This window comes from Mastomys coucha, unplaced genomic scaffold (genome assembly GCF_008632895.1).
Source record: "Mastomys coucha isolate ucsf_1 unplaced genomic scaffold, UCSF_Mcou_1 pScaffold22, whole genome shotgun sequence".
Classification (NCBI taxonomy): Eukaryota; Metazoa; Chordata; class Mammalia; order Rodentia; family Muridae; genus Mastomys; species Mastomys coucha.
This window is the reverse complement of record NW_022196905.1, coordinates 118,877,121-118,892,471: the sequence shown is the minus strand read 5'-3', so window position 1 is coordinate 118,892,471 and position 15,351 is coordinate 118,877,121. Positions and strand designations below refer to the sequence as shown.

The following is a 15,351-nucleotide window of genomic DNA, read 5'->3' as shown; positions in this document are numbered from 1 at the left end:
ATGTGTGGCTGGGGGATTTGGGCAGGGCAGATCATTTCTCAGGCCTAGGTCTTACTATTGGATCATGTGGAGTCAACATTGGACTCTGCCAAGGCTTTGGAATGAAGCTCCAGATCACCGTGGGGAGTGGTGGGGAGTGTCTGTCGTTCCCTGTGGCTCAGGAGGACAGAGCTCCCCAGTTTATAGAGGAGACTGAGAGAGAAGCCAGCCGGCCAGTCCTTGTTAGGGAAATGCTTTTCTCTGGCTCTGTGGCTTTACCTCACTGCGACCTGGGTGGGGAAGCTGCGGAGGCTTTCATGTGACCCTACCTGACGACCCTCCTTCCCCCACTTGCCAGTGACTGGGGTTGGCAAAAGCTGCGGGGAGTCGGAAGACACCCCAACTCTTTCTCCATTAAGAGAGAAATCTGAAACTATGCAAATGAGAGTGTCCCTAGATGACTCCAGGGGACCAGTAGGAAGGCTTAAGAGGGGAGGCTAGCCTTGTCTCTTCCCTTCCCCCGGGCAGATTCAGCCAACCTTCTGCAGGTCTGGTTTTGAGCCCTTACATTGCCAGCTGGGCGGCTGAAGAGTGGGTGCAATGCCATGGGCGTGTGCCCCTGACCTCTGACTCTTGTTCCAAAGGGCACCCGCCCACTCGTACACTTCCTTTTTTTTTTCCACTCTTGGACTCAGTTCCCCCTCCACCATCTGCCCCTCGCCCCGGTTCAAAGCTCGGGGGTGGGGAGAGGGAAGCCGCTGCATGGGTGCAGGAACCCAGTACCCCTGAGGAAGAGGCTCTTGCCCTGGCAACCGCACTCCCGCCGCAGCCATTCTCCCGCTCCCTAGGGGCTCTCTTGTTGGCAGAACCGAATCTGCTGAGACTTCACTCCAAAAAAGGAAAGTTAAATTAAAAAAAAAAATCAAACTCTCCAACGCGTCTAGGGAAGCAGAAGAGGAGGGAGGCGGTGGCTGCAGGGCTGGGTTCCCTGGCTTGGCTGCTGTAAAGATCTAAGGCAGTGAGGGCCCACTATGGGGCGTGACAATGAGCCCTAGTGCTAGTGGGCGAGCTCCTACTGCGGCTGAGTGGTCCAGGTTGGGTGTCCAAGGGTGGGCCACGGGCTCCGTGCGCAGCCTAGACACGCGTCCTGGAAAATTCCCAATGGCTGTTCACTTTAGACATCAGGGGGCCCGGGTGAAACTCGCGTGGGCCTCTCCAGGATCTTACATTCCAGTCTTTGAACCAGCTCGTCACTGGCTGTGGTCCGCAAAGCCTTTCCCCAAGGGCTAGTCTCCCAGGCGAGGCCCGAGCGCGTCGCTGAGCATCTGCGTGCGACTCTGAGGTCTCCGTGGGTGGCCCTCCCGGGGCGTCGTCTCCGCATCCCCTGGACACTCCTGAGTTATAATTTAATAGCTGAAACGCGATTCCCGTGAAGTCTCTGGGGTTCCAGGAGGAGGAGGGGGCGGGGAGGCATTTGCTCCGCCTTCTTCGGGCGAAAAAAAAAAAAAAAACAAAAACGCAGCTCGGGGTGCGCGCACGGCGGCGGGGTGCGCAGGCCTGGAAGGCGTGCATGTGGGCCCTTTAAGGCGGCAGGGGCGGGCTTCCACGAGGCCCCGCCCCTCGCCCCGCCCCTCGCCGCCAGGAGCGGAGCCGCGGGCAGCGCAGGCCGGGCCGCATCCCCGTCCCCGCGCCAGCCGCCCGCGCCCGCCATGCGCGCCCCGCAGCGGCCCGCGCGCCCGGGCCCCGCGTCGTAGCGCGGCGGGCGGAGACCGCAGGCTCCCAGCCCGGACCCCGCCGCGTCCTCGAGCCCGATCGGCGCCGTAACCCGGCGCCAGCGCCCGGTGCCGCCGCCGGCGAGGTGAGTCGGGCCGAGTGCGCGGAGGGCGGCGGGGAGCGGGTGGCTTCCGGGCCGGGGCGGCGCACGCGGCGGAGTTGGCGCCCCCGAGGGGACGGGCGGCGCGGCGGGGAGCGCGCGGGGGCGCGGGAACTTCGGGAACTCTCGGGACCTTGCAGGGCGGTGCAGGCCGCGACCCCGGCACCCGGGACCCTTGCAGGATGGAGCAGACCAAGATTTAGGGACCTGCGGGGTGGAGCAGGCCGAGAATCGGGGACCTTGCGGGATGGAACAGGCCGAGAACCGGGGACTCTCTAGGCAGTACAGGCCAGGAACCGGGTACCTCTTGAGTGGCGCAGCCTGAAGACCTGGGGACCATGTAGGGTGGCACAGCCTGAGGACTGGGGAACCCTGCAGGGAGATGCAGGCCGGGACCAGGGACCCTGTGGGATGAAGCAGCCCGGGACCTGGGGACTCTTCAGGGTGGTACAAGCCAGGACCCAGGGACCTTCTGAGATGGCACCAGCTAAGACCCGGGAACCCTGCAGGGAGGTGCAGGCCAGGACCTAGAGACTCTCCCGGGGGTGGTTCAGGTCAGGACCCGGCAGCCCTCGGGCAGTTGGGGCTAGGACCCAGGTACCCTGCAGTGTTTTGAAGGCCAGGCCTCGGGAATCCTGCAGCCGGGTGGCGCAGCTTGAGGACTGCCTGATGTACTCTTGTTTTGGAGAGGGCCAGGACTCGTGGACCTTCTGTTTGTGGCGCAGTCTGAGGAACGGGATTCTCAGGGGGTGGGCGGCGCAGCTCTCGGACTTGGGACCCCCCCTCCCGGCTGCTTCCCCCGGGGAAGCACAGGCCAGGATCTGAGGTGGCACAGGCCAGGATCTGAGACCCCCTCGGGGGTGGCGCATTCTGGGGACCCAAGGACCCCGTGGGCGGCCGCGCCCCCCCTCCGGTGACGCGGCGCCGCCTCCTTCTGTTCCCTCCCCCTGGCCGTGCGGATACTTCGGATGCCACTAGTTTGGGAAGTTGCAGATCCGAGCCTAGCGGGGCAGCCGGGAGCCCCAGCACCCCCCGGACGCGCGTGGGAAGCGGCCTCCCCTCCCGACCTTGAGGGAGGAGAGCGAGGCGGGCGTCCAGACAGGCGGTCCCTCGGGCCTCTAGAGCTGGAGGCGCCCAGCAGCAGCGGCTGAATAATCTTTACATTGTAGCTTTATTCGCACAGCTAGGTCCACCCGCCGGCGTGCGCGCGCCCTCCCCGAGAGTCTGGTGCAGGCAGCGGGGGCGGATCCGTTCGCTCTCAGCCTCCTCCCTTCCTCTCCTTCTCCTCCCCCCTGTTGGTGAGAACTGGTTTTATTACGATTACGTTTTTTTTTTTTCCTCCCTCTTTGCAGATTTGGTGGAGGGATGTGTGAGAGGGGAGGTAGGAGTGGGAGGCGTAGGATCCCCGGGGGGCTCTGTGGGCAGTGTTAGGGTGGCCTTGACTTTGCCCTTTTGAATCCAGCTCTGGTCCCTGCGGCTGCTTTGATGAAAGAGGCTCTGAGGCCAGGCGCGTGTAGGGGGTGCATCTCAGGCCACTGCTGGGGACTTCGTGGGTGGCCTCTTTTTCTTTTTAATTGTAGAGGAGGGGGCAGAATAGTCAGAAGGAGGCGAGGTGGCTAGAGGCCTAAGCGTTCTGGTTGGTTCTGCAGCCCAGCTCCTGGGTTCGAATCTTGGGTGGCTGACTGATAAGGTTGGGGGGTGGGGGTGGGGCAGATGACTTCCCCTGTCTGTGCTTATGGGCTTCTCTTCTGCAGAGTGAGGGTAAAAACAGTTCCCAGGTCTGGGGCGCTTCTGCGAACCGAGTCTGTGCAGAGGGTCCTTAGATAGGTTACTATGACTACTGTTATTTCCGGATGCTCATCCTTGCTCTGTCATGGGATTGGGGAAACCCACGAGTGTCTGCCCCACCTTTGGGAGCTGGGAGGGTCTGATGGAGGAGGCCCTCAGGATGGAGGAGGATCAGGCCTCAGCCCATTGAGCACAGGCAAACACGGAGTTGGCAGCCAGCTGAGCTGCAGTGAGTGGTGGAGGGGGTGGTGAGGGCATTTCGGGTACTGCCTAGCTTCCCTGCACTCCGTGTCCCTGTTTGGAAATTTACCGCTGTTTCTTTGGGGTGCCAGGGGAGCCTGCGGTGTTCTAGTCCAGACGTGGGGGTGGGAGTGAGGGGCCAGACATAGCCTCTTCCCACGGAGCTATTTACGCTTGCCGGGGAAATCAATACTATTGATAAACCCATGTCGGTGGTAATGTGGCTGTCAGGCCCTGGTGAGGGATGGAGACCCCTCCTGGGGCTGTGCCCCTCCCCCCTTGGTGAGGGTTCATGGCTTAATCCCTTCTTTTCTCCCAGTGAATACTCAGGCTACCTCCCAAAGGTTTCCTAGCTCTGCAAACAGGAACTGAGCTGCCCTACAGCTGGATCTGGAATTGTTCTGGGCCAGCAGGTGCTTACCACTCCGCAGCCCCCCTCTCCACAGGGACCCCGGATTCCTGGCTGGAAATGAACTCGTTGTTTCTGGCTGGGTCCCACCCAAAACTGGTGGTGGAGAGCCCTGCGTTAACCCTCTGAGATGGGGGGTGGCACCTCCTACCACCCAGTTAAAAGAGGAGATTGATCCAGCGGGAGCTTCCCAAATGCTTATCACCAGGGGCTGGCTCTGTTTTTTTCTCTTGTGTTTTTCTCTCTGCTCTGTTTCCTGTTCGTGTCTCCAATACCATATAGCAGCCTCCCCAGGTGATACCTCGGGGACAGTTTCCTGCAAGGGTGGCAGCTTTCGGGAGCTGGTGATTCCTGCCCAGGGGATGATGGTGTGTGTGTGTGTGTGTGTGTGTGTGTGTGTGTGTGTAGGCAAGCAGGCAGGCAGCTAGCTGTCTGGGGAAGGCGGGGCTACACAAAGCCAAGAGGAGTGGGTGGCTTAGAAGACCCACCTCTCTGGGGAGGATGAGAAGCTTGGGAAGGGTCAGGTGAGCCTCCTTAAGGGACGATGACAGATGGGAAATCCACTTTATGGCATGCCAGGTGAATCCGGTTCTCTGAGTTAGCAGATCTGCACTGCAGTAGCCAAACGGTGACATCCAGGAAAAAAAAAAAACGCTGACAGTGTGTGCCATCATTCAGAAAGCACTTACTGTGTGCAGGCCGACCTCAGAAAACATTTAATTGTGTGTGCCAGCGTTCAGAAAGTACCTTCGTGTGTGCACTGGGCATAAATCTACTGGTCCATTTTTGAGGTGGGCTGCGGGGACGTGACTGTCCTATTTTATAGATGGTGTCACGGAGGCCCTGGGAGGTTTTGGAGACTCGGCTTGGAAGCTGGGGCTAACACCTGGGTTGTTCATGGATCGCACAGAAGACAGCCTCGGCTGCTAGGAAGGGAGCAGGAACTGACCTTTCTCATGGGGTTGGCACCTGCCCATCTTTGCAGGGCTGTGGGGGAGGGCAGCTCAAGAGACTGGGAACTTGTTCTCCCAGGGTTTGGAGAGGGGGCGGTGCCAGCGGCAGGCTGGCATTTCTTTGAAGTCTCATTTTATCTCAAAACATTCATGCAAATTTTTGGCATCTGCCTTGGCGACAGTGCTGTGTTTATTTTGAAATGAAAACAGGGGTTTGAATTATTTAGCATGGTGTCTAACAGGGCATAAAGCTGCAAGCAGGGAGCCCCAAAGCCTGGAGTGCTCTGCTCGAGTCTCCCTGGGGAATCTAGCTGGGGACACCTAACCTGTGGTTGGAGAGGCCCTCGCTCAGCCTTTGCTCCTGAGATCGACACAGGTCAGAAGGGGCAGTTGCCCAAGGTCACAGGGGGACTGTGTGCCAGTCAGTGGTGGCAGTGAGTGAAGAGAGATTTCTCCTAGTGACACCTCTAGGTTAGAGCAGAGTTCAGGCACCCCACATTGCCTTGCTCATGGGCCCCTGGCTGGTCATGACCTTGTGGTTCATAGATACCTCAAGAATCACGGGGAGCATGGCATGGGACAGATTGCCTGCCTGACCCACTGTGTCTGAGCTGGTGGTTGATTAGCCTAGCACTGTAAAGCTGCCAAACGTCTGGTTGACAAGCAGTGTGCCCAGGCTGGTACCTCTAAAGAGGACCTGTGGGGCTCACCTGTTAAGTTGGAATCCTGCCCTTCACCACTGGGATCTCTAGGGGCTTGGTCCTCAGGACCACAGCATCACGTTGGTCGGTTCCAGGGAGGTTACTTAATCTCTCTCTCTAAGCCTTAGTTTGCTTATCTGTGAGATGGGGCCACCACCATTGCTGCTGCCACCGCTGCTTGGGTAATTCACATCACAAGTCCAACATGTAGCTTCCCCATGGAGAGCAAAGACCTGACTGAAGAGTTCATCATGGGGACTCACGTCCTTGCATTTGCTGTGTGGTCAGACAGGATACGTTTCTCTCGTCTTTTTTTTCCCTATAAAATTTTTTTCTTTTGAAGTACTGGGGTTCCATTATGGCCTTGGGCGCCACTAAGCTCTATATTCCTAGTTAGGAATCCTCCCTCCTGAAGACTGCCTGGTCCGCTCTCCAAGTGAATGGCTGGCCTAGTCCCTTCCCTTGACCCCAGGTTGGGGCTTGTCTTCTGGAGGCTGAGGGCTCCTCCCCTCTCTCTGGTTGGTGACTCATGGCTCAGCTGCTTCTCTTTGCTCTGGGAGCTGAAGTTTCCCCTCCCACCTGTAATCCACCTGCTTGGAGATCAATAGCAGCTTGGAGGATGGGAATGGGCTAAAGGCTAAAGGTGGGAATGCTGCCCTCTGGTGTGTTTGGGGGGTTTCCCCTCCCTCTGTAACTCTGACAGTTGGGTTGCTTCGGGGGTGTTTTGGAAAGACCGTACTGTGACTTCCTGTGTTCCTCTCTCCAACGGTGTCCAGAGCTCCAAGCTCCTGAGCAGGTGGCTTTATTTAATTTTAGTTCACTTACACAGCTTCAGCGGCTGCCTGGTTGCCCCGTGCGCAGTGGCTTTGGATGTAGGAGCAAAGTTGGCACTGAGCTTTGCATTCCTCCCGTTCTGTGGTCTTTTCCGTGCTCCACGCTATCCTGAAGGTCTACCTGTCCTGGGCATGGCTCCATATTCCCGTGGTTCCCAGGTCCTCTGCCCTATGGCTTTGGCACCCACCTCATGACCTCATTTTCCCAGCAGCCTCTGCTGCTGTATGTGCAGCCACTGGGAAGTTAGTTGTAGAGGGAATGTTCTAAGGCATCTCCTGCTTTGCGCCTTTGCAGTGAGTGAGGTGGTGGTGGTGGTGGTGGTACTCAGGACTGGGACCATTGTAACTGTTGCTCCTGGGTTTGTAGTCCTTAGGATTGCGTCCAGGGCCTTGTGCATGCTGGGTACATTCTCTCTCAACTGAGCCATACGCTAAGTCTTCTTTTTACCTTTTACTGGAGTCCTTTCTGCCTCAGCCTCCAGAATTGCTGAGAACTCTGCCAAACGTAGTCATTAATTACCATAGAAGTGAGAAGCCCTGGGGGAGGGAGTTGTGGCGGGGGAGGGGAGCCACAGGCCCATGGGCAATGTGGCTGGAGAGTCTGACACTCTGGCAGGTGGTGATGTCTGTGCACAGACTTGGACCGTAGCTGTGAGTCTGGCATCCCTTCGAGGCCAAAGTCCCAGCACCCCCTTATTTCCCCTTTCCCAGGCTTAGCAGGCAGCTGGTATGAGCCATGTATAGGTGGATTTGTCTCTATGCACTGGGTGGCACATGTTGACATAGTAGCCGCTGATTCAGCTGGGTCCTGATATGTCTGCATTTCCCTGATCCTCTGGGGAGGACCTGCCTCCTATAAGTGAAACTTCCTTTCTTTGCTATGAATTAATATACCATGGACATCTTTTTTTTTTTTTTTTAATGTTTTTCTTGTAGGGGAGCAGGGCAGGGTCTTTCTTAGTGCTTTGTCTCTGTGTAGAGATACAATGTCCAAGACACCTCTCGTGAAAGAAAGTATTTGATTTGGGGCTTGCCTATAGTTTCTGAAGGTTAGTCCCATACCATCTTGGTAGGAACCAGACAGGAATGGGACTAGAACAGTGGCTGAAAACTTTACATTCCTGATCCTGTGGGCAACAGGCAGAGAGGGAGGAAGGGAGGGAGGGAGAGAGAGAGAGAAAGACAGGGGCCCACCATGGGCTTTTGAAATCTCAAAGCTCACTCCCAGTGACATACTTCCTCTAACAAGGCCATACCTCTTGGTTCTTCCCACGCAGTTCCACTAACTGGGGAGCAAGCATTTAACCATACGAGTTTATGGGTGCCATTCTCACTGAAACCACCACAAGGTCTCACTCAGGCTGGCCCAGAGCTCTCGGCAATCCTGTCTCCGGCTTGTGAGTGCTGAGATGATAGGCACGTGTCACCACAGCTGGCCACCTGTTCACACAGAGCTGTTGTTCACTTAAAAAGGTACACGGCAACAAGAAGGAACGCTTTCTGAGCTGCAGAAGGCTCCTGGCTTCCTAGAAAGCCTGTATAGGAGGAGGGAAGACAGCGGGAGTGTGGAGGTGGGGACGGCTTTGCGGCTCCCTTGGGTTTTATCCCCGAAGCAGCCAGGCTGGGTGTGCGCAGGCACTGTGAGCACGAGCCACTCTTCCTGTGTCCGTGGCGTCCCATCGTATATGTGATTCTATTGTACACTGATTGCCACGTCCTGATGTTCTGGTACACAAGAATACTTAACTCCAGGGTTCTTTTTTTTTTCTTTCTTTCTTTTTTGGTTTTTCCAAGACAGGGTTTCTCTGTGTAGCCCTGGCTGTCCTGGAACTCACTCTGTAGATCAGGCTGGCCTCGAACTCAGAGATCCACCTGCCTCTGCCTCGCAACTGCTGGGATTATAGACGTGTGCCACCACCGCCCGGCGATACTCCAGGGTTCTTACGGTGCCATCCACTGCTTGCTGTGGGAGCCTGGGCTGGTGTGATCATCCCCCTGCCCCTCAAGAATGCTCCCTCTGCTTCTCACTATGTAGCCCTGGCTGGTCTTGATTTCAGAAGTCTGCCTCTTTAGTACTGGGATTAAGGGCATCTGCCATTATGCCTGGCCTGCATTTAAAAAACAAAACAACGATTCGATTCTATGGAATATAGCCTTCAAGGGTCCATGGACCTGGCTCTGAAAGTCTCGTCTACACAGGCAGAGCAGAGCGTGTTGGGAGAGGTCCCTAAGACCATACGTAGTCCCACTTTGCCTTCTTGTAGCCTATGCGGATTTTTGTATTTGACGACTTAGGCCCTGGACAGGGCTCTGGAGGTCATGTTGAGCGCTCCCAAGACCCCTGCTTCTGCCCTGGGCCAGTGGCTATGCCCGACTGTTGAGTTTGGTGGGAAGACGAGGTGGCCGACTTTGGGCACCATTCATTTGTTTCTTAAATGCTGGCGCCCTGTGTTGAGCGCCGGGTGCTTTCTGGGTGATTTGATGTCTGTAGTTTTCTTCAGAATTCTCACCAGCTTTTTGTCCTGTTTTCCCTTCGGCTTTGGTGGCTTAGGAGCTCTGTGAGTCATGCATGGGTCTGTGTTTGGGTTTTTTACCCGTGTCACCCTGGGTCCAGATTCCTTTGTCTTGGCTTTTAGCGTTGAATTTATCTTATCGTGGGAATCGGATTCTTAAGAATTACCTCAGCCGGGCGGTAGTGGCGCACGCCTTTAATCCCAGCACTTGGGAGGCGGAGGCAGGTGGATCTCTGAGTTTGAGGCCAGTCTGGTCTACAGAGTGAGTTCCAGGACAGCCAGGGCTACACAGAGAAACCCTGTCTCAAAAAAACCAAAAAAAAAAAAAAAAGAAAAAAGGAATTACCTCAGTGCTGAGGTCCAGGAGGCAGGTGCTGTGTGGGGTGTCTTGTGTCCCTGAGTGTGGTGGTGGGGAGTGGTGCTCTTTCCATGGATGTTCCTTGGGGGAAACCGAGGCTGATTGGGGCGTGGCTTAGCAAGATCAACTTTGAATGAGTACCTGTGGGCACCGGTCTGCCTCTAGCGATTAACAGAATGAATCGGAGGGGTTTCTAGAGCCCAAAGAATAATGTGCCCTGGGGTGGTAGGATGTCACCTTGTGGTGGCCAGGGACCCTGGAGCCCTGCCCGGATGCTTTAAGATGTCTCTGCTTCCTCTGACCCACTCAGGTAGCACTGGATTGGGAAGGGAGATGGGTGAGAGCTCCAGGGGGTTGCTGGAGCTTGGCTGGGACTGGTGTGGGACTCTTTGTGGGTGGTGGTGGGGACATTCCAGCTAGGGATCAGTCTCCTGGCCTAGATGGGTTCCGCAGTCAATCTCTCTTGGGAAAGTAGTCCTGGGGTCAGTCTCTTGGCTTGGGTGGCCTCCTGGGTTAATTGCTCCTTGGCAGGTGGCCCTGGGGTCAGTGTCTACTGTGCAGGTGGCCAGAGGATTAGTCTGTGTCCCCTTTCGCCTTACCCCTCAGGCCAGTTGTCCAATTGTCCTGGGGCTGGCAGCTGGGCCCGCCTTCTGTCTTTGGGTGCATTTTGTTTTCTGTGACTTGTGTGTGCTTTGGACCCTTGAGGAAATCTATCCAAGCCTAGGTCTGGACAGGCCCGTGTGGCTGGCATGGACTCAGAGCAGAGGGGTGACTCTGCAGGGTATGAAGGGGCAAAAGGAGCCAGGGGGCTCACTCACCCTGCAGCCTTGACCTAGCTGCTCTAGGCCCAGGCTCACGTGTGAATCCCATGGCTGTCCTCAGGGGGGACAGCGTCCCTAGCTCTGAGCCAGGGACCCCCTTACTTTAGTCTGGACTTTTGTTTAGTGTGGGGCTCCGGCGGGCGCTGGTTTGCACTAGCTTCCCTCAGACCCCTTTCTCTACCCCTGGAGCCTGGTGTCACCTAGCTCACAGCCCCTTCCCTTGAGGCAGGTAGAGGGACATGAGATGACCCCACACGTGCTCCCCACCTCCTGAATCTTCGTCTCGCTTACTTCCTTGGAGGCTTGTTGTTCTGCTGCCTACCCTTGTGGGTAGAACCTGCCTTACACAGGGCCGGAGTTTGCCCTGTGGTCTTGTGTATAGAGGTCCTCTATTGGGGGCTTTAAGTCTTAAGTCTCAGAGGCTAGGCCTAGAGATGTCTCAGGCCCATCTGTCTTCATGCTGGCTTCCGCAGGGTCCAGTGTGTCATCCTGAGAGAATCCCTGAGTGGCTGGTGTCTCCATGGCCATAGCAACCTGCCTGGCATTCACTGGGCTGATGGTGCCAGCCTGCTGTGGGAGAGCTAAGTTGGCTTCGGGCGTTAGTCTTGGAGACTCTGAGGGTCCTCTGAGCCCAACAAGCATAGTGGCTCTTGGGTGGTCCCCATTGAGCCTTGGGAGGCTGAAGTGGTGTCTTCAAACTTACCTGGTCCACCTTTGCTATCTCCACCTGTTTTCTGTGCCTGGACCAGGTCCTGGCATGGGTTGGTCAGAGTCTCCTTCCTACTGAAGTCCTCTTTCAGAGGACCCTAGGATATGACCTTCAGCAGTGAGAAGTTACTATGGTCATCAGTATTTAGGCTGAAGTCGCGCTGTGGTGGGGCGTTCCCCGAATGCAGTGGTGTCCTCTTAAGAGGGGCTGACAGGATGGACAGAAGAGATGAGACAGAGGCAGAGGCAGAGGCAGAGGCAGAGGCGGCGCTGCCATGGACCACAAGCCACTGGGAACATGGAAGGCTAAGGATGAGTTTTCATGGAATCCCCAGAAGGACCAGCCCTGCCTTTGAACTTGGACTTCCGGCTCCAAAAGCATCAAGAATTGGAGCCCTTGGGACACTCCTTGCCAGAGTCACTCTGGGAAGTGGATTGTTTCTCAGCAGTGGCCCTAGCCCATCCACACCATAGGATACCTTAAAAAACCCAGCCATGCTGGGTGCAGTGGTGCATGCTGGGAATCTGTGCTGGAAAGCTGAGGCAGAAGGATCAGAAATTCAAGATCAGTCTGGGCTGCATGATGACATCCTGCTTACACACACACACACACACACACACACACACACACACACACACACACTCGTGGCCAGTGAGGTGGCTTAGCAGGTAAGGGTGCTTGCTATGACAAGCCTGGTGACTTGAGTTTGATCCCTGGAACCCATAGAGATGTGGAAGAAGAGAACTCACTCCACAGAACTGTCCTTAGGCTTAAGCACTCATGCCGTGCCCATGCTCCCTATACATGAACACACATAAAAAGACAAAAAAGCAAAATACCTGGGGCTAGGGAGATGGCTCTGTTAGTAGTGTTTGCCCAAGTGTGAGCAGGAAGACCTGATTTCGATCCTTAGGACCTATGTAAAAAGCTGGCATGGACAAGGGAGCCTCCAGTGGTTCTCAACCTGTGAGTCATGAATCATGACTCCTTTGGGGGTTTGAATGCTGCTTTCACGGGGGTGGGGTGGTGGGGTGGTAGGGTGGTGGTGTTTACCAATGGAAAAGACAGATACTTCTGTTATAATTCATAACAGTAGCAAAATTACTGTTATGTAGCAATGAAATAATTTTATGGTGAGGTGGGGAGGGTCCACTACAACATGAGGTATTCAAGGGATACAACATAAGAAAGGTAGAGAAACACGGCTCTAATCCCAGTGTTTGTGAGGCAGAGACAAGATCCCTGGGACTTGCTGGTATGCTAGCTTAACCCAATTGGAAGGGCCCATTGCCGCAGTGTGAGACCCCGTCTCAAAAAAACGAAACCCAAAAACCTAGGGTTAGGCAGGATCTGACCAGCACTTGTCCTCTGACCTCCACATGCGTGCGTACACACCCACCCACACTCAGACAAAACCGAGTCAGATTGATTGAGCCAGCTGGCCCAGTGGCAGAGCCAGGCCTGGCTGGCAGGGCCTATGCAGCTGCTTGCTGCCCCCGCTCCTTGCTTCCTCCGTGCCTGCCATGTTGACCTTGGCTGCTCCTCCTTATGTGTTCTTCCACCCCAGGGCCTTTGCACACACTCTGCTGGCGGTGCTTCCCACTGGGGCATCTCCAGCTTTGCTGCCTCGTTGCCTGTCCCGAGGGCTCTTTCCTGGCTTGTCAGCACCTAACACCTTTGCCCGGCTGAGTGAGGGTGTAATTTAACATCCTGGGCTTGGTCTGTGCTGTCCTCTGATGTATGAGGCTGTCTCGATACAGTGTGTCATCCCAGCTACACCCCAAGTTCTTGAATGATGAGGATACACGGTAGGAACAGGGCATCCGCCCCAGGACTGTCAGAGATCTGAGTCTCCCATCTGTCTGCACGTTTGGTAACCTTTCTCTGGATTGCAGTGCTCTAGACCAGGCCAGCTCTTTCTCTGAGGCCGCGACTGCTCTGGGCTGTTGTGGAGCAGGCCTAGGGACCAACGAACCTCAGCACCTGGATCTGTCAAGTCGGCAGCCGCCTTTAACAGTATGGCATGTACATGGGTGGATGTTGTCTTTGCATCCACTAGCCTGCCTCTGCCTGGCCCTGGGGGACAGGTGTGCACACTGGTGTGACAGCTGTGGGTAGCCTGTGCCAGAGGTTCACTCTACCCTAGAGTCACAGCTGGTTGTCCTGGACTGGCCCCTTCTAAGCCTTGGTCATCAGAGTGCCCAGTCCCCCATTTTTCAGATAGGGAAACTGAGGCACACAGTACTGTTACTCTTATGTCCTAGTCTGGGTGGCAGGTAGCCTGAGCAGGAACTTGTCTGTCCTTGAGGCCCTTACCTTTGACTGCTGGAAACAGTCCCTGCCCCCATACCTTCTGGTCACTGCAGCTTGCTCGTTCCTTCAGGGCCACCCTCCAAGGCTCCGTCCACAGCTTTGGCTGCCTCTGCAGAGTGGGAGGTTGACCCTGCTATCTTGGCTTCTCCTTGCCAGTTATAAATAGCAGCTGCAGCATTGACAGGAAGCTGCATTTCCCCCACTGTATCCCCCCTCCCACCCTACTGTGTCCCTGGCACCTGGGTTCTGCTATTGTCCTTGTCACAGCGTTGTGGGAAGACCAAGGCAGGGACTGTACTGCAGGTTTGCTGTGTGACCTTCAGGTTTGTGCTGCCCCTCTCTGTGCGCTGAGTCCCTTGTCTGGGCATCTGGGTGCTGGAAGAGTACGTCTGGGGGTTTGGGAAACATAGGTGTGTATAGCCAGGAGAAAGGTGCTGGCACGGGTCGGGGCGTAGTTGATCTTGGGGCAGGGGAAGCTGATAAGTCGCTGCTTTGGGAGGGTCTTGGGCATCAGAGGGCCAGCGCTTCCTCTGTTTTCTGGCCAGAAGGTGACAGAAAAAGGCTTTGAAGCAGGAGTGTTTCACAGGGACCTGGGTCAGCCTGACTGGCTGTTGTCATTCTGTCCCTTTGGTACTGCCATAGGGGTCCTGGTTCCCTGATGGTCCAAGGGTCAGGGTATCTTTGGGTGGCTGTGAGACCCCACCTCCCCTGGCTAACAGCCTCTGCAGTCCTCCTTCCTGTCTGTATTTGTTCTGGAAGCCCCACACGTATGCGCCTGATGCTGATGCCCAGCTATGGCTCACCACAGAGTTCCGTGACCTGGCCTGGTGATACCTGGAGGCTTCACAGTCGGTACAGGCTCGGTTGGTGCTCGCTTTTGTTCTCGGCCTCAGCTATGTAGATGGGGGTGGGGCACGGCTTTCCATAGGGAGGAACTTCCTGTGCCCCTGGTCAGTCTCATGACTGGACCAAAAACAGAACCCCAAATCTCCAAGAGTTAGTTACTGAGGAATGTGGATTGCTAGTTAATTCGTTATCCTGGGGGGAGGTCTACAGGGATGGTCTCTACCTGAATCCCATTCTCATAAAAGGCCAGACTGTGTTCACGGGGATGGGCGTACGTCATAGGAGGGGGCAGATCTGGGCATGCCCTGTGTGCCTTGTGGGAGCGGAGAGGCTGCGTTACTTGGACCCCAGAATTAGATGCTAGAGTTCAGAGCCCGTGGGTGTGGTCCCGCGAGTTCCCCTGAGGCTCCAGGATGCTTATTTTGGAGTCTTTCTAAGCGGAACAACAGCCCCCAAATGATGCTGAGTTTTGGAAGCTGTGTGTTTTGTCAAAGGACCAAGGGGAGCTAAGGCTGGAGATGAGACTTAGGGTGAGAGTCAGCTGGAGCATGTGACTTGGGGGGGGTATCTCACCAATGTGTGCAGAGGGTCTTCATGATAAAGAAACTGGAGACCAGGGCTGGAGGAGGTGAGGGGCAATATCCTATGTCATTGGCGACAGGGAGGTCCAGCCCAGTTACACAGCACCTTCCCTTTGCTTAGCTATTGTATTTCCCACCCTCAAATGGAGGGTGGAGGTAGTTTTGACTGCTGCCTGGTCATGTCCCTTGTTATAACCAAAGAAGCTTGTACTGAGCCAGTGCTTGCCTAGAACTGGGGACACAGCCACGTAGATGGTGATTGTCCCAGACCTGGGTCATCTGTGGTCATTATGTCCTGGGATCTAGGGAACAGGAGAGAATTACATCTTGCTAGGGACTCCGTTGGCAAGGAGGCAGGTGAGGCCGGGGAGGCTGGTGGAGGCTGGAGGGAGGCAGGGGGGAGGCTGGGAGGAGGCAGGAGGAGGCAGGTGAGG

General features: G+C 56.0%; 1 protein-coding gene across 13 annotated transcripts in view; it reads left to right on the top strand.

Annotated features, from left to right (window-relative positions):
• The first annotated feature begins 1,650 nt into the window (after nucleotides 1-1,650).
• Nucleotides 1,651-15,351, top strand: part of Ncor2 (nuclear receptor corepressor 2) — a 165,358-nt gene continuing 151,657 nt past the window's right edge. For 12 of the 13 annotated variants that reach the window (XM_031337990.1, XM_031337993.1, XM_031337999.1 and 9 more), the window contains exon 1: nucleotides 1,651-1,837. The gene's annotated coding sequence lies outside the window, so the exon portion shown is untranslated. The remainder of the gene's footprint in view (nucleotides 1,838-15,351) is intronic. The other variant, XM_031337998.1, reaches the window with a different exon arrangement.